Source organism: Mirounga leonina, unplaced genomic scaffold (assembly GCF_011800145.1).
Source record: "Mirounga leonina isolate KUSES-001 unplaced genomic scaffold, KU_Mleo_1.0 Mir_129, whole genome shotgun sequence".
Classification (NCBI taxonomy): domain Eukaryota; kingdom Metazoa; phylum Chordata; class Mammalia; order Carnivora; family Phocidae; genus Mirounga; species Mirounga leonina.
In genome coordinates, this window is record NW_023270323.1 from 26127117 (window position 1) to 26149463 (window position 22347).

A 22347-nucleotide genomic window follows, 5' to 3' on the forward strand; every position below is an offset into this window, starting at 1 on the left:
ATTCTGGGATTTCTACCTTGTGAGTGTATTTGAACAGAGTTGGCTTTTACAGAAATAGAAAACAACTGGGAGGAACAACTTCTTTGAGATTAATATGCTGTGTTCTCTTTTGAATTTATTCACTTTAAAGAGCCAAAGTGATATTTAGGTAGAGATTCTTAGAAGTCATTTGGATAACACAAGGTCTCAACCTCAGAAAATAGTAAAAGAAATAGGTTGGGGGTTAACAGCATAAAGGAGACTTTATAGAAATGAGAGACCCAAACATTGGTTGGTTCTTTATCAGTGTGATGGTAGATTTTTTTTTAAGTAAAAAAGAAAATTGTACAACACATTCCAAGTCTTAAAAGAGATATGTGGAGTGTTAGGGATTTGGGAAAGAAACAGTATTGAGAAAGAAAAGATAGTCATGAAATAGGGTAACAATACTGTATTCAGCTAATAATAGGGAACATGGAGAGGGGTTATCTTTTGCTTGGGTTGTAGAATATGAGTAAAATCTCTTTGAGAAGATTTCAAGGTAAATAGTGTTCCAAGGAGGGCTCTTGATTTTTGTTAATGGCAAAATGTGTATTGATATTTGAAATTTTATTTCAAGATTCTGAATATCTTCTTTTCCCCCACCCGGTCAAGTTATAATTTCAGTCCAACCTCTACTGAGATTTGCTATTGTAGGAATAATGAATCAATATTTATTAGACATAAAAAATGAGATATGACATTTTTCATGGCTCTCTAAATAATCTCCCATTCTATAATATTATATTTTTCCTTCTACCTCCATTTTTCACACATAAATACACAGACATTCACATGCACATGCACACACCACAGTATGATTCACGATTCTTCACAAAGCCATCTCAATGATGCAAGATGGGAAAAAATATACTCTTCCCCTTTTCCCAAATTCATCTATTAATATGAAAGCTTGTGCAGTTTGAGTACCCATCATAACTTCTGGAAAAGCTTTCATTTAGTAGGGGTAGAAATTGGCTATTGAGTGTGTTAAGGAAAAAGAATTTACATTAATGTACATTAGTTATTAACATAAAGGGATAGATAGATGAGTAGATGAAAGATTACCCACTTCATATCTTGGAAAATTATCATCTACCTAAATCTGAATATCCAAGGGGCATATGAACATTTCCATAGAGTTGTCTTATTAAATCAATCACCATGAGAAAAAAATCTCAAATAGATCATAATTCTTAGACCTGCTGTGAGTTTTGTGTATTATACTTTACATAATTATATTATCAGCCTTTTGGTTATTGAGGCAGAAATCACATTTCTTCACATATTTTTACAAAACCATATATCTTTGCTCTAATACATTTTTTCTAGCCACAGATCTAATCAATACACATAAATTTCAACTGTGTTTCTAACATTTACTATTATCTGCCCATGTTTCAGGCTATTATGATTCTATGTTTAAGTTATTAATCCACACTTTTTATCATTTCTCTTCTTTTAAACTCTTATCTTTGTATGCCAATTTATGTTTAGCTGCCAGAACTGTTTGCTAAAGGAAAAATTTGATCTTGTGACTGATTTTCTTTAAAACCTGAGTAAATAATTTTTGCCTATAAATTAAAATCTAAAGTCATTGTATATCATTCGAGACTAAATGTCTCCTATTTCAATCCAATTTTCTTCTATAACCTATTGCCCATGGCTTTGTCTGAGCTCCATATCCACTGGAATACTTTCCAATATCAGTGAACTGCTCCCATCCTTCTATTTATTGTGAGATCTGCCTTTTTGCCGCACTCTGCCTACATTCTACCAGAGCTTTCATCTCACCCCATGTGCTATCCGCCTTACTAAAGTTATTCCTAATTGTTCCAAATAGGAATAACTGTGTTCTTCCTCTGGAATTCTGAATACCCTGAACTATTTATATGACTCTTATCAAAATATTCCCCTAGGTATCCAAACATATTTAAGCAAACTAGTTGCAATTCCACACTGGGAGAAAAATGTGGAATATATTTGCCTAAACCACCGGGCACCTTTGAACATAGTCTGGAATGGGTGTTACTGGGTGTGTGTTCCTATGTGTGAAATATTAATTTGAGGGTGTCCTTATTTGTTGTTTCTCTCATTGCCAATCCAGAGAATAAATGTATCTCTATTTCATGTATTTTAAGTTCTACAAGTTTGGAATAATTTTTCCCAGGTATTTTTGCCTGTTTTATTCTCTCAACAAACATAAAACTTGCACGCAATGAATCAACTTTTTCCTTTAAAATTAAGTTTTAACTTGTTCTGTAGCTAAACTGCCACTTTACCTCTGCATTCGGCAGCAACACACTGTGACCAGTGCAGAGCTGTGTGTGAGGGTGCTGCTGTCATGATGTCATGAAGGGGGCCATGGCGACTCTGCTGCTGCAGTTCTTCCACTCTGGTTGTGAATTCTGTGGGAAGATTCTGGTGGTGGTCTTGCGACGTGAGACACTGGCTTAACGTAAAGATCATTCTGGACAAACTCACAGAGAGAAGCCATGAGGTAACAGTGTCGACTCCTTCATAAACTCACCTCATTGACTACAAGAAGACTTCCCTCCTGAACTTCAAGGGAATCCATTCACCAGATAACGAAACATTATTTGAGAATTCAAATAATAAACTTATAGACCTAGCTTTTAAAGTCTTGCCAAAGTAAACATCTTGGCAGTCAACAATAAAACTGAGAGATTTCTTTATGACAGAGACAATCAAAGTCCTATGTGAGAGTATAATCTACAATCACACTTCAGGAAACAGACTACAATGCAATGCTTATAGATCCTTTGATGGCCTGTGGAGAGCTGGTGGCTGAACTGCTTGCAGTCCCTTTTGTGATCACTTTAAGAGTCTCTGTAGGAAGCATGAAGGAGAAACATTGCGGAAAACTTCCAGCTCTACTTTCCTATGTTAGTCACATGACAGGACTAACAGACAGGGCGCCTGGGTGGCTCAGTTGGTTAAGGACTAACAGACAGAATGACCTTTCTGGAAAGAGTGAGAAATACAATGCTTTCTGTTTTCTTTGACTTCTGGATCCAGGATTATGACATTCATTTTTGGGAACAGTTTGAAGTGAGGCATTAGCTAAAAGACTCTGCTCTGCATTTTAAACCTGTTATCACAAGAAATTTAGAAAGATTTAAGTGAAATCTAGGTCATTGAAGGAAATACATTTTAAAACACCTATCTTTCATTTTAACTCTACAAGTGATAGCCATGATCTGGTTATCAAAAACTAAGTGGGAATGGAGACAAGAAATCTCTTGCTATGGTTACTCTTTACAGTTATCAAATCATTTCCCATAAGATACCTTCATACTTGTTAAATTCACACCCAAAGCAAAACAAAACACACAAGATCTTTAATCCTCTGAAAAATGGATTGTTCATCATATTTGGATATGACATATAAGTCCAATACCAGGAGTTTTCATATTGGAGGAAATTGTAGATATTCTTGGCAAAAATAGTATAATATTTATTCTAAGAGTAAGATAACCTACTTACTGACACCAGTAATAAACTGAAATGTCAACATTAACAACAAAATTAACAAAGAAATGTAATTTGCCTGAATCTGCTCCAAAAGTTGTTGATAAATGGGGATGATTATACCAAATCTTGTACCATTCCTATTGGAACCAAATGCTCACCATTTTTGTCCCTCTCATAAATTGTAGATGAAATTTCAGAAAATCCTATTTGGAAAGTTTTATCATGTCTGGTCATTGAAAAGTTTCCTAGAATGCTTTATACTTCTTGGAGGGAGTGCCACACAGAAAAACCTGAAAAAGTAACTAGAAAATTAAAAAACTTTGTTTCTTAGCAGTAAAAGAGAGTAATTTTTTTTTTACTTCACTGAGATACATTTATTCTACCTGTTTTCATTTCCTTGCCTTTTCTGCTAAAAATGCTTTTTCTCTGCAGTTTTCATAAACTCAAGTATGATTTGAATTATTCAACTCAGACAGGCTTCCACTTCAACTATCTTTGAATAGTATGCACAGATATGAACTAACAAACAGAGGTTCATATTAGAAAATATTATCTAATTCACTAAATGTCTAGTTGTTTCAAAGAACTAATGTCCAAAGGAGCTCACTTCGAAAATCCTTAGATTTAGACATGACTTGAATTTAAATGCATGATTTTTTATAATTAATTAATTTAATAATCAGTACACATTACAGATACATACTACATGCTAGGCTCTATATAGATTTAGGTAAAAAAAAAAAGTAAGAATCTTGGCCTCAAGTCTACCTTCAGAGGCAAATTAAAGAAATAGAACTATAAATAAGTCACTGCCACACTTCGGTAAAATAGGATTATGAGTAAAGACCTCTGGAAGGACTCAAGTTGATAACAAGAGGACAGAAGTATTATCAAAGAAGTGGGGGGGGGAAGGGCATTATCTATTAAGCAAAAGTGTATACTGGCCATGCTTCAGGCAATCCCCAAGAATTCTTTAAAATTAAGAACTATCTTACTTGGCTCTCTGGGTAGCTTAAAATAATAGATTCATTTGATAATAATATATAATTGGTAGCTAAAATTTAATAAAAACTTAATTATATATGTTTTATAGAATTATCTACCATGATTATAACTCAACTATATGTGAATAATATAACTAAAGGAAAAGGCATATTGGTCAATTTTATTTCACCAATTCATGTCTGTATTTCCTTATGTTTAACATTTTGAATGAGAGTTACAAAATCATTTACAGGCTTTTTTATACTTAAATTTACTTTCATTCTTTCTTTTCATCCTCTCTCTACTAGTTATTGTGAACCATTGCTTTAAATGGTTTAAACTTACTGCTGTAAGTACTATCTTTCTAAAATGAAGCCTAAGGTCATGTAAACTAACTCATCTGGTTGGGGGTGGGGTGGGGAGAGATTAAGTGAAACAAGAGAATGATTAATAGAAAATAATTACCTAGGGGTTCATAATTAAGGCAGAATTTGTTTCACAAGGAAGTAGACATCTAACGGGCAAAAACACTAATTCAGAAGCTAAGAAATGGAGTTCTGATCTAATTTCTGGCAACTGCAAACAAAATGTATTTGGACAAAACTTTACTATCAAATTATTGGCATTGGACTGTGGACCTTGGACATAATTTCAAACATTAAAAAGGGATGACTCTAAAATGAGGCTTTTCTCCCTGGCTGTTATATCACCACCAACTGTGAGTAGACTCCTGGAGTGGAAAGTATTCTTATCTCAGTCTCTTTCTCTCAGTTACAAAACATATTTTTTGGTAAATAGAAATGACTGACTTGGTTATTTGCAATTAGTCATTCTTATGCATAAAAATCCTAAAAGTAATACCCAAAATGTGTTCCCTTCAAAGCACATCAGCAAAAGGCAACAACAAAGTGTATGATAATTGCAGCAAGTACCTGTTTACCTCATATTCTAAAAGGAGGGTTATCATGAATTTGCATTACTCAGGAAGTTCTCACTAATAAAATAGTGACCCATCAACTGAAGTGATGGAGATATAACTCAGAAGGATAAGGTGAGCTGATACTGATGGGATCTTACAACATGAGTGATCCTAAATTATAACAGACAGTCGGGCATGAACAAATACCTGACTAGGAAACTAGAAACCATTGACAACTGAGTTGGTATAGATATTACAGAGTTTATCTATTGTCTACTATTCAATTGGAGCAAAAAATAAGTGGTAAATTATTTATAGTTTGGAGATGTAGTTAAATCTTTGGTTCATTTCCTTTTTTAAAGATGTATTTATTAATTTGTCAGAGAGAGTGAGAGAGCACAAGTAGGCAGAGCAGCAGGCAGAGGGAGAGGGAGAAGCAGACTCCCCACTGAGTGGGGGGAGTCCAATGCAGGGCTCGACCCCAGGACCTTGGGATCATGACCTGAGCCAAAGGCAGATGCTTAACCAACTGAGCCACCCAGGTGTCCCAGGTTTATTTCCTTTTTTTAAATTTTATTTTATTTTATTTAAATTCATTAATTAACATATAATGTATTATTAGTTGTAAAAGTAGAGTTCAGTGATTCATCAATTATATCTAACACCCACTATTCATTATATCATGTGCCCTCCTTAATGCCCATCACCCAGTTACCCCACCCCCCACACCCTCCCTTCCAGCAACCCCCAGTTTGTTTCCTAGGGTTAAGAGTCTCCTATGTTGTGTCTCCTTCTCTGATTTCATCTTGTTTTATTTTCCCCTCCCGTCCCTTATGCTCCTCTGTTTTGTTTCTTAAATTCCACATATGAGTGAGATCATGTGATAGTTGTCTTTCTCTGATTGACTTATTTCGTTTAGCATAATACCCTCTAGTTCCATCCACGTTGTTGCAAATGGCAAGATTTCATTTTTTGGTGGCTGTGTAATATTCCACTGTGTGTGTATATATATATATATATGTGTATATATATATATATATATATACATACCGTATCTTCTTTATCCATTCATCTGTCGATGGACATCTGGACACTTTCCATAGTTTGGCTTTGTGGACATTCCTGCTATAAACATTGGGGTGCAGGTACCCCTTTGAATCACTACATTTGTATCTTTGGGGTAAATACCTAGTAGTGCAATTGCTGGGTCGTAGGGTAGCTCTATTTTTAACTTCTTGAGAAACCTCCATACTGTTTTCCAGAGTAACTGCACCAGCTTGCATTCCCACCAACAGTGTAAGACGGTTCCCTTTCTCCACATCCTCTCCAACATTTCTTGACCCCTGTCTTGTTAATTTTAGCCATTCTGGTGTGAGATGGTATTTCATTGTGGTTTTGATTTGTATTTCCCTGATGCCAAGGGATGTTGAGCATTTTTTTAATGTGTCTGTTGACCATTTGTATGCTTTTGCAGAAATGTCTGTTCATGTCTTTTGCCCATTTCTTGATTGGATTGTTTTTGGGTGTTGAGATTGATAAGTTCTTTATAGATTTGGGTACTAGCGTTTTATCTGATAAGACATTTGTAACTACGTTCTCCCATTCTGTCAGTTGCCTTTTGGTTTTGTTGACTGTTTCCTTTGCTGTGCAAAAGCTTTTATCTTGATGAAGTCCCAAAAGTTCATTTTTGCTTTGTTTCCCTTGCCTTTGGAGACGTGTGTAGCAAGAAGTTGCTGCGGCCGAGGCCACAGAGATTCCTGCCTTTATTTTCCTCTATGAGATTGATGGATTCCTGTCTCACACATAGATCTTTCATTCATTTTGGTTTATTTTTGTGTATGGTGTAGGAAAGTGGTCCAGATTCATTCTTCTGCAAGTAGCTGTCCAATTTTCCCAGCACCATTTATTGAATAGACTGTTCTTTTTCCTTTGGATAGTCCTTCCTGCTTTGTCAAAGACCATAGAGTTGAGGGTCCATTTCTGGGTTTTCTATTCTATTCCATTGATTCTATGTGTTTGTTTTTGTGCCAGTACTATACTGTCTTGATAATTACATCTTTGTAATAGAGCTTGAAGTCCAGAATTGTGAGGCCTCCAGCTTTAGTTTTCGTTTTCAACATTCCTTTGGCTATTCTGGGTCTTTTCTGATTCCATATAAATTTTAGGATTGTTTGTGAAAGCTCTGTGAAAAAAGTTGATGGTATTTTGATAGGGATTGCATTGAATGTATAGATTGCTCTAGGTAGCATAGGCATTTTAACAACATTTGTTCTTCCAATCCATGAGCATGGAATGTTTTTCGATTTTTTTGTGTCTTCCTCATTTGTTTTCATGAGTGTTATATGGTTTTCAGAGCACAGACCCTTTGCCTTTTTGGTTAGGTTTATTCCTAGGTATCTTATGGTTTTGGGTGCAGTTGTAAGTGGGACTCCTTAATTTCTTTTTTTCTGTCTCATTGTTAGTGTATAGAAATGCAACTTATTTCTGTGCATTGATTTTATATCCTGTCACTTTGCTGAATTTCTAGTATATGTGCTGCCGAAGCGAGCACACTTTGCTGAATTTCTATATGAGTTGTAGAAATTTGGGGGGTGGGGCCTTTTGGGTTTTCCACATAAAGTATCATGTCATCTACGAAGAGTAAGAGTTTGATTTCTTTGCAAATTTGAATGCCTTTTATTTCTTTTTGTTGTCTGATTGCTGAGGCTAGGACTTCTAGTACTATGTTGAACAAAGGTGGTAAGAATGGGCATCCCTGTTGTGTTCCTGACCTTAGAGGAAAAGCTCTCTGTTTTTTCCCCCTTTGAGAATGATATTCTCTGTGGGTTTTTTGTATATGGCTTTTATTATATTGAGGTATGTTCTTTCTATCCCTACACTGTGGAGAGTTTTAATCAAGAAAGGATGCTGTACTTTGTCAAATGCTTTTTCTGCTTTTTCTGCTTTTTTTTTGGTGGATGTTGAACCACACTTACTTGCCCAGGAATAAATCCCACTTGGTCGTGGTGAATAATCCTTTTAATGTACTGTTGGATCCTATTGACTAGTATCTTGGTGAGAATTTTGGCATCCATGTTCATCAGGGAAATTGGTCTATAATTCTCGTTTTGGTGGGGTCTTTGTCTGGTTTTGGGATCAAGGTAATGCTGGCCTCATAGAAAGAGTTGGGATGTTTTCCTTCCATTTCTATTTTTTGAAACAGCTTTAGAAGACTAGGTATTAGTTCTTTAAATGTTTGGTAGAATTCCCCTGGGAAGCCATCCGGCCCTGGGCTCTTGTTTGCTGGGAGATTTTTGATTACTGCTTTAATTTCCTTGTCGGTTATGGGTCTGTTCAGTTTTCATAGTTTATATGTTTCTAGGAATGCATCCATTTCTTCCAGATTGCCTAATTTGTTGGCATATAGTTGCTTATAATATGTTCTTATAATTGTTTGTATCTCCTTGTTGTTGGTTGTGATCTCTCCTCTTTCATTCATGATTTTATTTATTTGGGTCCTTTCTCTTCTTTTTGATAAGTCTGGCTAGGGGTTTATTGATCTTATTAATTTTGTCAAAGAACCAGCTTCTAGTTTCATTGATCTGTTCTACTGTTCTTTTGGTTTATATTTCTATTTCCTGGTTGAATGATTTATTCTTTATTAGAATGCTCTTTAACCATCATGTATTTGTATTCCTTCCAAATTTCCTCTTGTTACTGAGTTCAAGTTTTAAAGCACTGTGGTCTGAAAATATGCAGGGAATAATCTCAATCGTTTGGTACCTGTTGAGATCTGATTTGTGACCCAGTATGTGATCTATTCTGGAGAAAGTTCCATGTGCACTTGAGAAGAATGTGTATTCTGTTGCTTTAGGATGGAATTCTCTGAATATATCTGTGAAGTTCATCTGGTCCAGTGTGTCATTCAAAGCCCTTGTTTCCTTATTGATCTTCTGCTTAGATGATCTGTCCATTGCTCTGAGTGGGGTGTTACAGTACCCTGCTATTATTGTGTTATTATCAATATGTTTCTTTAATTTTGTTATTTAACCAATTGGCTGTTCTCATGTTAGGGGCACAAATATTTACAATTCTTGATCTTCTTGTTGGATAGACTCTTTAATATGATATAGTGTCCTTCTTCATCTCTTATTACACTCTTTGGTTTAAAATCTAATTTGTCTCCTATAAGGATTGCTACCCCAGCATGATAAATGGTTCTCCACCCCCTCAATTTCAATCTGGAGGTGACTTTAGGTCTAAAATTCGTCTCTTTTAGACAGCATATGGATGGGTCTTGCTTGTTTATCTAATCTGATACCATGTGTCTTTTGATTGGAGCATTTAGCCCATTTACATTCAGAGTAACTATTAAAAGATATGAATTTAGTGCCACTGTATTACCTGTAAAGTTACTGTTTCTGTATATGGTCTCTGTTCCTTTCTGACTTATGTTACTTTTGGGCTCTCTCTTTGCTTAAAGGATCCCCTTTAATATTTCTTGTGGGGCTTGTTTAGTGATCACATTCTTTTAGTTTCTGTTTGTCCTGGAAACTCTTTATCTCTCTTTCTGTTTTGAATGACAGCCTTGCTGAATAAAGTATTCTTGGCTGCATATTTTTCCCATTTACCACCCTGAATATATCATGCCAGTACCTTGCCACAGTTCTCTGTGGACAGGTCTGCTGCCAGCCTTATGTTTCTACCCTTGTAGGTTAAGGGCCTCTTGTCCTGAACTGCTTTCAGGATTTTCTCTTTGTCTCTGAAATTTGCAAGCTTCACTATAATATGTCAAGGTGTTGATCTAGTTTTGTTGGTTTTGAGGAGGTTCTCTCTGCTTCCTGGACTTGAATTCCCATTTCCTTCCCCAGATTAGGGAAGTTCTCAGCTATAATTTGCTCAAATATATCTTCTGCTCCTCTCTCTCCTCTTCCCTCTGGGACCCCAATTATTCTAATATTGTTTTGCATTATGGTATTATTTGTCTCTCAAATTCTTCCTTCATGATACAGTAGTTATTTAATCTCCCTTTCACTGTTTCTTTATTTTCCTCATTTTGTCTTCTATACCACTGATTCTCTCTTCTGCCTAATTTATCCTAACAGCTAGAGCCTCCATTTTTATTGCATCTCATTAATAACCTTTTTGATTTCAACCTTACTAAATTTTAGATCTTTTATTTCTCCAGAAATGTCTTCTATGTTTTTCTCAAGCTCAGCTAGTATCTTTATAATAATTATTTTGAATTCTAGTTTGACATCTTATTTAAATCCATATTGATTAAGTCCCTGGCAGTCAGTACTGCCTCAAATTCTTTTTGGGGGGGTGAGTTCTTCTATCTTGTCATTATGTCCAGAGAATAGATAAATGAGAGAACAAAATACAAAAATAGCAACAACCCTGGAAAAATTTACCCTAAACAGATCAAAAGAGATCAGAAACAAAAAAAAAAAAAAAAAAGAGAGAGAGAGAGAGAGAATGAGAGAGAATATATAATCAAACAAGTGAGTAGAATAGAGCAATACACTAGATCCTGGATGTATTTTGGTCTGTTTGTAAGAAGAAACTAGATCCCAAAATTGTAAAGAGAAACTTATATATATACAAAAGTAAAATTGAATACAATGAAAGGAAGCCAAAAATGAAAAAATATATATATTAAAAATAAATGTAAAAATGAAAATTAAAAAAACTTAAAAAGAGTTGATAAAATAAGAAATTAGTTGAAAAGGAAAAAAAAAAATATTTGAAAGACTAAAGAATCATGAGAAAAAACCATGAACTCTATATACTAATTTCTCCTAGCACTGGAGTTTTACAGTTCTGTGTGATTGGTAAACTTGCTATTAGCTGGAAGTTCCTACTGGTCTTCTGGGGGAGGAGCCTGTTATGCTGATTCTCAGGTGTCTTTGCCCCCCAGCAAAACTGCACCACCCTTGCCAGGGGCTGGGCTCAATGTAAGCTACTCTGGAGATCTGGAGCAGGTGAGGGGGATGAAAATGGAGGCACCCCACTCTAGTCTGGGAGCTGAAAGTTCATGCCCTTCACTCTCTAGTGAGCTCTCACAGAAAAGCAGTTAATCACGCTTGTCTCCTTGGTTTCCATTCACACTCTGTGTTCACCCAGCCTGTGACCAAGCATCTTCATCTCCAGCACGCAACCCTGTTTTGAGTCTCCAAACTTTGCAGACTCTTGTGGCCTGCAACTGTGCTGCTCCTCCCAGGGGATGGAGGGAGATCTCGCCATGGTTCTGCCATTTGTTGGGCCCCTGCTTGGAGAGTGGTCACCCAATCATGCCGTGGTTCCTGGTTTATGGCAACATGGAGCTACAAGCCCACTCCTGGGGTTGTTGATTGCAGCCTGCTTCCCTGCTCTGATGTCTGTGAACTCTGCCACACTCAGGCACATCCATTCTTTCTGTGACCTCAGGGATCCTGAGACCACACTGTCCCACCTAGGATTCTGCCCCTTTTTGCCACCTGAGTGCCTTTCAGGCAGGGAGTCCTCCACCAGAGCCGATTTCTAAAAGGTCCAATTTTGTGCTCCTCTGCTATATCACTTTCTGGTAGCCAGCTGACAGAGGCTCCCTCCATCCATGGTTTATCTTCACATACATTGCCTTGGATTCACTTCTCCACACCTCCTACCTTGCAAAAAGTGGTCATTTTTCTATTTGTAGAATTGCAACAATTCTTTTCTTAGATCTCCAGTTGAGTTCACAGGTGTTTGGAATGATTTGATAGCTATCTAGCTGAATTCCAGGGACCAGATGAAACTAGGGTCCCCTACTCCTCCACCATCTTCCTCCTTCTAGCCCTTGGTTTATTTTCTGTTGTGAAAATAGACTTACATATAACTATGTTTTCCTTTCTTTTTCTCTTTCTTTTATTCCATACCATTGCAGTAATGCTCCCTTTCATTTCACATCTAGAAGCCATATTATTCTAAAAGACCTAAACTTATTTTTCCCTTAATAGCTTATCAGTAAATTGGTGATGGAATTTTCTCATTTAACTTATAGGCTAATCTTTCCACCCAATCCTTCATCTTCTCCAGGAAGACCCACTACTTATGGGAGACTCTGAGGAAAGCTGAAATTTGGCTAATTCAAACATATTGGGATTTTGAATTTCCTCATCCATACCTACTTAATTTTAAATTTGTCAGAGAATTTCACAGCAAGCCCACCATACCTTTACCTAAGGTAAGACTGTTATGTTGAAAGATTTTTATATTCCTTATGATATGACTCCTGATCTTCCTTTAAAGATTAGTCATAGCAACAAAGACATGATACTGAACATCTTTGGTTGGCCACTCCATTTCCATTTTCCATGTCAGGAGGGCTCTTAAGTTACAAAAAGGTGTTTTAGGCATTCTATTGAGAAATTAGACTGAAAAATGGCATGATTGAAGTACATCTCAAAATATTATTTCTATAGAGTGGATAATGGATTGAAGTGACAGGAAACTAGAGCCATGAAGATCACTAAGGAGACTGCTGTAGTCTTCCTAAACAAGCTGATGGAGTTATAAACACAGGCACTTATCATAATGGTAGAGAGATAGCATGCTTTCATGAGGCACTTTGGGATAGGTTCCACAGTATTTAGTGAACGAAAGGAAATAACAGTTGAGGGAAAGCAAGGAAAGAAGGAAGGCTCCTGGATTTCCATTTTGAATGTTTATTTGATAGTGATGGCTTCTAATGATATAGGAAACACATAGAGTTACAATTTGTTTAAAATTAATACAATGAGCTCTATTTTGTGACCACTTAGAGGAGTAATCCTACTCAGTAGACTTTTCATGTAGAATTTTCTAGAAGTCATTTGGGTAATAGAGGTCTAAAGCTTAGCAAACAGCAAAGGAAATATTGAGGGTCATCAGCATAAAGGAGAGTTCATGAAAATGAGAAAAATTCCAAATTTGGATTGATTTTTTTTTTTTTACCAATCTGATAACGGGTTCCTTTTGAAATGAAAAATAAAATTATATACCACATTTTTAGGGCTTCCAAGAAAAATATGTGGAGTACCAGGGATATTGGAAGGAAATGGTATTGAGAAACAAAAGAGGAGCTATTTAACTATCCATAAAGAGTGAGGAAGAAAATCTTTATTTACTTGTACTGTGAGAATATTAACCAAATCCTTTTAAGAAGATTGCAGGATACATGATGTTTCCAGAATTCTTGATTTCTATTTCTAGTAAAATGTATATTGATGAAATTTCATTTCAGGATTATGAATGCCCTTTTTCTTACCAATCAAGTTACAGCTGCAAACCAAACTCTATTAAGACTTAATATAATGAACTGATTTCTAACTAGAGATATCAGAAGAGAGGTGACAATTTCTCTGGCTCTCTAGATAATCTCCCATTCTAAATAATTTATCATTGAATTTCCACTTTTACACACACACACACACATACAAAAGTCACATAATTTCAGATCATCTCAGATAAGATGATGAAGAGGAGGAAAATTATCCCCTTACAAGTTCAATTTACCTACTGATAAGAAGTTTGTGCAGCATGAGTACCAATCATGGCTTATGGTTGTTATGTGAGGTTAACACTGGATACAGAGATTAAAAAACAATGAGGGGACACAAACACTAATTCAATGGGTAACACACACCCTTATATTTATAGCAGCATTATTTACAATAACCAAGATATGGAAGCAGCCCAAGTGTCCACTGATTGATGAGTGGATAAAGATGTGGTATGTACATACAATGGAATATTATTCAGCCATAAAAAGAATGAAATCTTGCAATTTGCAATGACATGGGTGGAGCTAGAGAGTATAATGCTAAGCAAAATAAGTCAGTTAGAGAAGGACAAATAACATATGATTTCACTCAAAAATGAAATTTAAGAAACAAAACAAATGAATAAAGGGGAAAAAAAGAGGGAGCAAGACAAACCAAGAAACAGATTCTTAATTATAGAGAAGTGATGGTGACCAGAAGGGAGGTGGGTGGGGGGATAGGTTAGATAGGTGATGGGGATTAAGGAATGCACTTGTCATGATGAGCACCAGGTGATGTATGGAATTCTTGAATCACTATATTGTATACCTGAAACTAATATAACACTATATGTTAATTAACTGGAATTAAAAATAAAAACAAGAAAAAAAGCAATGAGGGTTCCTCTGATCAAGAATCCAATGAATTTAGTATATATATATACATATGATACATATATAAAATTTAATTCAAACTTCATGTATTTAGGGACATGAATCAATATAAATATTAAAATAATAATTTCTGGGATGTCTGAAATTATCTGCTAATACTAGCAAAGCTGAAAATGCAAGTTTACTCTCAACTTTGATGTCATCTCTTCTCTGATCACTTAATAGCCTTTAATTTGAGAACATGGTTATTTCAATGATGCCACAAAAGTTTTCATAGAGAATACATGACACTGGCCCAACCCCAGAGTTTGCAGCTGCCAACTTGCATAAATACAAATGGCAGGGCTTTAATTTAGAGAGGCAACTACATATCAGTTCTTTGCTGAGTCTCAAATTAAGGATATGTAAGTCATGTCTATTGAGGTGGGAGCTTTTATAAATAGGATGACAGACAATCATTGTCCCCTAAAAGTAGTTTATAATTATAGAGGCAGTTTAAATGTGTTATCCCCTTTTACAGTACATTATTATATATCACAATGCTAATAAATATTTTCTTAGCCCTATTAATAAGGGAATACCTAAATGTAAGAAAGTTACCATGGAAACCATATTTTTTAAAAAGGGCAGATCAACACAGTAATAATTTATTAATATAAACTGTTACAATAATAATTTCAGAAGCCCAATTCAGACCCATTTCAGGGCTTCCTTTTGAGGAATATCTTTTAAAAGTTCGCAAATCACTCAGTTTTTAATAAAATTAAACCTGGTGAATAATGGTGTCCATCAATCATGAAAAGTGTTGTATTCTTATCACCTTATCCTTTTGTATAACGGCTTGGTTCCATAGCTATTCAGTAATCGATGATTATGTACTTAAGCCATAAGTTTTAGACACATACTTCTTCTTAAAGAGACTTGGATGGCAAAAAGAGAGAGAGCGACTAGTTGGCTCTAGGTGTCAAAAGATACAAACAGTCTAACCACGCCTCTTGAATCTTCATTTTACACGTGCAAGTGAACTTTATTTTATTCCCTATGATGCTGCATCTTTGTAATACAAAGAAATTTTTTTTTTCTGCAGGAAATAGAAGAATTTGTCCAGAACTCAGGTGAAGATCATATTGTGGTGTTTTCCTCTGGGTACAGTTATCCAAAATCTCACACAAAAAAAGGCCAACCTCATTGCTGCAGCCTATGCCCTGATTCCAGAGAAGGTTAAGTATAACCTTTGATTCTGCTGGGCAGCTATTTACCAACTGGAAAGAGAGTGTGGCTAATGGTGTCTTTCCATTTAAAATTAAATCTCATTTTACATGTAACATAACAGGTAGCAGTATTAGTAAAAATTTGTAAACATTACAGTAACATGTGTTGGCACACTTGAGCCCTGCCTACTGAGACTTGCCATTATTATGGAAACATATCTTTTTGGAATCATTTGTTTTTAATACAATAGAGATGAAACATTAAGCATACTGCTCGTGTTTTAGTATTTGAAATCTTAAGGCCTGTGCTGACTTCTCCCCAAATAGTTCTGAAGTGTATTCACTCCAAGGACTAGGAAAAGGTAGAACTAACATAACAAAGATAGAGCTGAATCATGCTCAAAAATATCTTCCACATCTTTGGTTGTTTTAGGATTTGATCCACTGCAGTTGAACATGAAAGCCGAAGTCTACATTCATATAGTCTTTCTAATTAATTAGAGCTTTCTAGAATTAAAAGGCAGTTGAAATGCTAATTATAAACAAGATACTTTGTTGAACAATGCAATATCAGCAAACCCACTATGTCATTTTTACCTAAAATAAAAATAAAGAAAAAAGAAGTAAAAGGAGGTAGGAAGAAAAGGAGCAGGAAAAGATAACCAATCTGACAGATGGTAGCTACACTTATGGTCAGCATAGCATAAGGTATAAACTTGTTTAATCACAATGTTATACATCTAAAACTAATGTAACATTGTGTGTCAACTATAATTCAATTTTAAAAAATAATAATAAATAAGTTTAAGTGACAACAGACAAATTGTATCCTTAATAGAGGACTAGTGCAAGCCCTTTTAAAAAAGTGGTTGTAAACAGTCCCACTATGTCTTTCAGTGTTTACACCTATATACTCTCTTTTTTTTTGTTTGTTTGGTTTTTTTTTTAAGATTTTATTTATTTATTTGACAGAGAGAGAATGAGAGAGAGAGCACATGAGAGTGGGGAGGGTCAGAGGGAGAAGCAGTCTCCCTGCCGAGCAGGGAGCCCGATGCGGGACTCGATCCTGGGACTCCAGGATCATGACCTGAGCCGAAGGCAGTCGCTTAACCAACTGAGCCACCCAGGCGCCCCTACTCTCTTTTTTTTAAATTAACATATAATGTATTATTTCTTTCAGGGGTACAGGTCTGTGATTCATGAATCTTACACAAAACACAGCGCTCCCCACAACACATACCCTCCCCAAAACCTATATACTCTTCTCTCAACTGTCACCTAAAACAAGGTGGATGCTTAACTTATAAGTAACTCCACAGGGCGCCTGGGTGGCTCAGTTGGTTAAGCGACTGCCTTCGGCTCAGGTCATGATCCTGGAGTCCCTGGATCGAGTCCCTCATCGGGCTCCCTGCTCGGCAGGGAGTCTGCTTCTGCTTCTGACCCTCCCCCCTCTCATGTGCTCTCTCTCTCATTCTCTCTCTCTCAAAAAAAAAAAAAAATCTTAAAAAAAAATAAGTAACTCTACAACCTTAAGATGTCATTATCCTGTGGTTTTAATTGTGAAATATATGCACTGCCTTCTACAGATTTTATGGAGATACAAAGAAAATAAACTGGCCACATTAGGAACAAATACTCAGCTCCATGATTGGATACCCTAGAATAATCTTGGTAAGATCATGGGGAATTAAAGTTGTAGAGTTGGAGGATGGATAAGATGAATAATTGTTTAACAGTTAATAAATTCAACTGATATTTAACAATTTTTAAGTGTTTCTCATTTTACCTCAATTTTGAATGATACAATTAAAGATGTGGTCATTACTTTTATAGATTCATACTTGCTAAAATTAAAAAAAAATTCAGGCCACACAGAAGGAATTAATGCTTCCTTTTCCTGGGATAGCAATTTTCTGTAGTAGCAATGTGCTTAGCCTCTGAAGAAAATACTGCCTCTTTCAATAACTTATCCCATAGGTTTTCCTCTTCTGTCTCTGAAATCCTGTTAACCTATTATAATGAAATCCTCACCCACTTCTCACTATAACCCCTAACTAGGTCATTACAAAACCAAAACTTTTCTCATTCATGGTGGAATAAATGGGATCTATGAGGCTATTTTTCATGGAGTCCCTATTGTGGGAGTTCCCATGTTTGCTGATCAGCACAATAACGTCTTCCATATGAAGATCAAAGGAGCAGCTGTGGAGGTGAACATCAATACAATGATAAGTGCAGATCTTCTCAGTGCTTTGAGAAGAGTCATTAATGATCCTTCATAAGTACTAGTGCTTTCTAAAGGATTATCATTGGTTGTGTTATGCACCGTATGAGAAAATGTTAGCAGTCATGCTTAAGAACCTTTCAGTGGATCTTTTCCCACAATCTTGGGTCATTCACTAACTTGATCTGGGAAATCTCCTGGAAGTGATAGTTCATACAGTACTAAACTTCCTTCTTGGGAACAAAAAAAGGCTTAAATTAATAACAGGTATATTCTGATTTTTTCTGTCTGAATTTAACCATATTATGTTAATAATATAGTTCTTTTTCAATTTCCCCACTATACTTGTTAAAATCCTATGCAAAGAGCAGACTTCATATAACAACAATTTCTATGGACCTTATATTGTTTAATTTTTAGAACACATATTACAAAACTAACTTTAACAAAATTTCATTAATTTCTTTGTATTTGCCTTCCAGTTATAAACAGAATGCTACGTGGTTATCAAGGATTCACCGCGATCAACCTGTGAAGTCCCTGGATCAAGCAGTCTTCTGGATTGAGTTTGTCATGTGCCACAAAGGATCCAAGCACCTGCAGCCAGCTGCCCACAACCACACCTAGTTCCAGTACCACTCTTTGGATGTGATTGGGTTCCTGCTGGCCTGTGTGGCAACTGCTATATTCTTGGTCACAAAATGTTGTTTGTTCTCTTGTCAAAAATTTGGTAAAACAGGAAAGAAGAAAAGGAGGGAATAGATCTTTCTAAGTTTGGCCCTCTGAAGAGGCCACATGAAGTGAGAATCAGAGTGTCCTGTTAATCTAGCAAACCTTAGCCATGTGAGTGACACTTAGTCCTAGACCATTTCTCCTTAGCTAAGCTGATAGCTAACTGCATAATGAGTGAGCCCAGGTAAGCCCCAAAGAAGAAACATTTCCCTGAGCCCAGCCCAAATTGCTGGTCCACAAGATAATGAGAAAATAATATTTGCTGGTTTAAAACCTAAGATGTAAGATGGCGGATTATACAGCAGTAAATAACATAGACATTAGGATTTGTGAAAAACACAGTGCATATGTTGTTCTTTAAATAAACAAGACCTAAGAATGTAAATATAGTGGACCAATGTTTAACTGGAGGGAGGTGTAGAGTATTACAGGTTACTTTGCACAAACTGTCTATAATGGTCTAAATACATCTTAACTGAGAAACTATCATATTTCCACTTCTTCACTACCCCTAAAAGATATAAAATATTTTTAGTTATATATATAAATATATATTATATATATATGTAACATGTTATAAATTATGTATAACACATATGTTACATATAATATATGTGATATATACATAACATATAATATATAACATGTTATGTGTTATATAATATGTGTTATGTAATATATAACATGTTACATACGTTATATATGTTACATATATAATATATATTCATATATATAAATAAAATAAAACATATTATATATTAATAGAAACATATATTATAAAATAATAAAAATTTTAAAAAATAATAAAAATTAAAATATAAAATATAATACAATATAAATATTAAAATTTAAAAAAAAATTTTAAATAAACATTTATTATTATTATTATATAATACACACAAATCAAATAAGGTTTCTATTTAACTACTGCAGGGAAAATGTAATAAATAAACAATTCACTTACCTAATACTCCACTGTTGAGGTAAGACAGAGTTAGTCCCTGAATTGTGATAACTGTGAAACTTTTCCTACTTTCAGCAATGGTGAATGGGTCTATATATTTTTGAAAGAAAAGGCACTAGTGGTTGTGACACTGATTGATGAAGAGACTGGGTTCTCCAGAGGAAAAATCCTGTAACATCACAGTACATGTACTTGCTAATGATCCCCTCAATTTTTTCCCAAACAGACAACAGCATCCCAACTGGTGATTTTCTCAGTCCCTGAAATATATAATGAATAGATGTACTTTGTCATTGGCACAAGCCCCAAATTGCAACCTCGGCCTATGGGATAAGATCATAGTGGAAAAAAGGCAAATAGAAGCACTTTTCATTAGTTTCCTAAAGCTGCTGTACCAAATTACCACAAATTTAGTGGCTTAAAACAATAGAAATTTATTGGTTTGTAGTTCTGGAGGTTAGAAATCTGAAATCAAAGTTCAGGCTTTGGGAAAGAATCCATTCCATGCCTCTATCCTACCTTTTGATGCCTACCGAGACAACCCTTGGTGTTCCTTGGCTATGACTTCCCTCCATCTTTGTCTCTATCTTCACACTACCTTTTCCTTTGCATTTATCTAAATCTACCTCAGTCTTTCTTCTTATAAGTAGTCCTGACATTGGATTTAGAGCCCATCTTAAATCTAGTATGAACTTATTTGATATTCTTAATTATACTGCAAAGACTCTTTCTCTAAATAAGTTCACTTTCATAGATTCTGGGGGTTACAACTTGAACATATTTTTGGAAGGACCGCTATTCAACCCACCATATCCTTGAAACATCTTCCTTCCACCACCACCTTAACCACAGTCAATGTACAAATAGAATATAACATCACATTTCTGGGGATGGTAGAAATTAAAGATCTTAAGTTAAAGATCTTAGATTCTCAAAGAATTGAAAGGATGTAGGATGACGGACTCCATTACATCTCCATCGATTAACAGTATGGCCCCTGCAAAACCAACAGATCCTGGAGACTGATAGTAGACTTCTGGAAACTCTACCAAGTAGTTGTTCCAATCCCAGCTTCTGTACCAATGTGAAATCCCTGATAGATCAGATTAACTCATCTTCGAGTACATGGTATGAGGACATTGATTTGGTGAAGTGCTCTCTTCCATTCCTATCTAGAATGAGGATCAGAAACATTTCTCATTCTTTACAATTTCCATTCTCTTGGAGCAGTCAATGGCACACATTTACATTTCTGCCTCAGGATTATATAAAATAAACTTTCTCCTCTTCCTTCCTATGATAGACCAAAGAGATATGGATTACCTTCAAGAAACTGCAATAACCCACTATGTTGATGACATTATGCAAATGAGACAGGATGTTCAAGAAGTGGCTGGGATTTTGGAGGCCTGTATAAAACACATGAGATCCAGGAAATGTGAGACAAACCCCGGCACATCAATAAAAAATTGAGATCCAGTAGTTAAGGGTATTTGAGGTTATCATTCCCAAATAGAGAACAGATTTTCACATTTTACCTTTCTCTCTATTGATAATGGAGAGAATAAAATGAAATAGAATAAACATTGCTAAAAGGGTTATTTAAAATGGAGCCATGAGGACATGGAGGAAGTAGGGTCTATGCACATCTCCTGTCTCTAATTCTCAGAGTTGTTGCAGAACTCAGCTAAAAGCCAAGGCATCTGCTGCATGTTAGAACAGACATAAATGGACTTTCTGCCTAGCATTTGCCCTAGCAACCAATCACATATAGATTAGTGTACTACAGCTATGCCAAAACCAATCAGATTTCATTCAAAACAACTTATTGTCTTTCTTCTTTAAAAACTCTAACCTCCTTTGTCTCTCCAAAGTACCGTATTGATTTTAGTCAACTCTATGTCTCCCCCATTGCAATTCCTAATATCCCAAATAAACGCACACATTTTATTTTGCAGCTTTTAGTTTTGTCTTTCATTGGTTGATACCATTAAAAGGAAGACAGTAACTTGTAGGTCTTTTCAGGAATTAAAGTAAGCATATTCCATTTACTGGCTAATATAACAGGTAACATAAGAGACTACTAATTTTACGTGGTTCCAGAGCAGGAAAGTACTCTGCAGTAGGTCTAGGCTGTCTTAGGCTGTATTACTAGGTATGTTTTATGGTATTAAAAGTATCAGTAGTGGGGCACCTGGGTGGCACAGTCATTAAGCGTCTGCCTTCAGCTCAGGTCATGATCCCAGGGTCCTGGGATCAAGCCCTGCATCAGGCTCTCTGCTCAGCGGGAAACCTGTTTCTCCCTCTCGCACTCCCCCTGCTTGTGTTCCCCCTCTCACTGTTTCTCTCTGTCAAATAAATAAATAAAATCTTTAAAAAAAAATCAGTAGTGAGAGAAGAAGCTGTGTGGAGTCTGTGGCAAGTATAACGCGAGAATCAAAACTCAGTGAGACAATGCCATCTGGACTGAAGAACTACATGGACTGGAAAATCAAGTCCTGGCATGCTATAGGGCTCTGTTAAGAGACGGAGCACTCAACCATGTGACACCATGTTAATGCCCACCAGACAACATCCATCACAGAATAGGTGCTAAACAATAAAAAAGGCAAAATGAGTCAGCCAGTTGACATCAGCCAACCTCTATCATCAACCACCACAATGCTG

The 22347-nt window shown here is 35.8% G+C and overlaps 1 pseudogene; it reads left to right on the plus strand.

The window, feature by feature from the left end:
* Positions 1–2382: 2382 nt before the first annotated feature.
* On the plus strand, positions 2383–18746 carry LOC118010861 (annotated as a pseudogene).
* The last annotated feature ends 3601 nt before the right edge of the window (positions 18747–22347 follow it).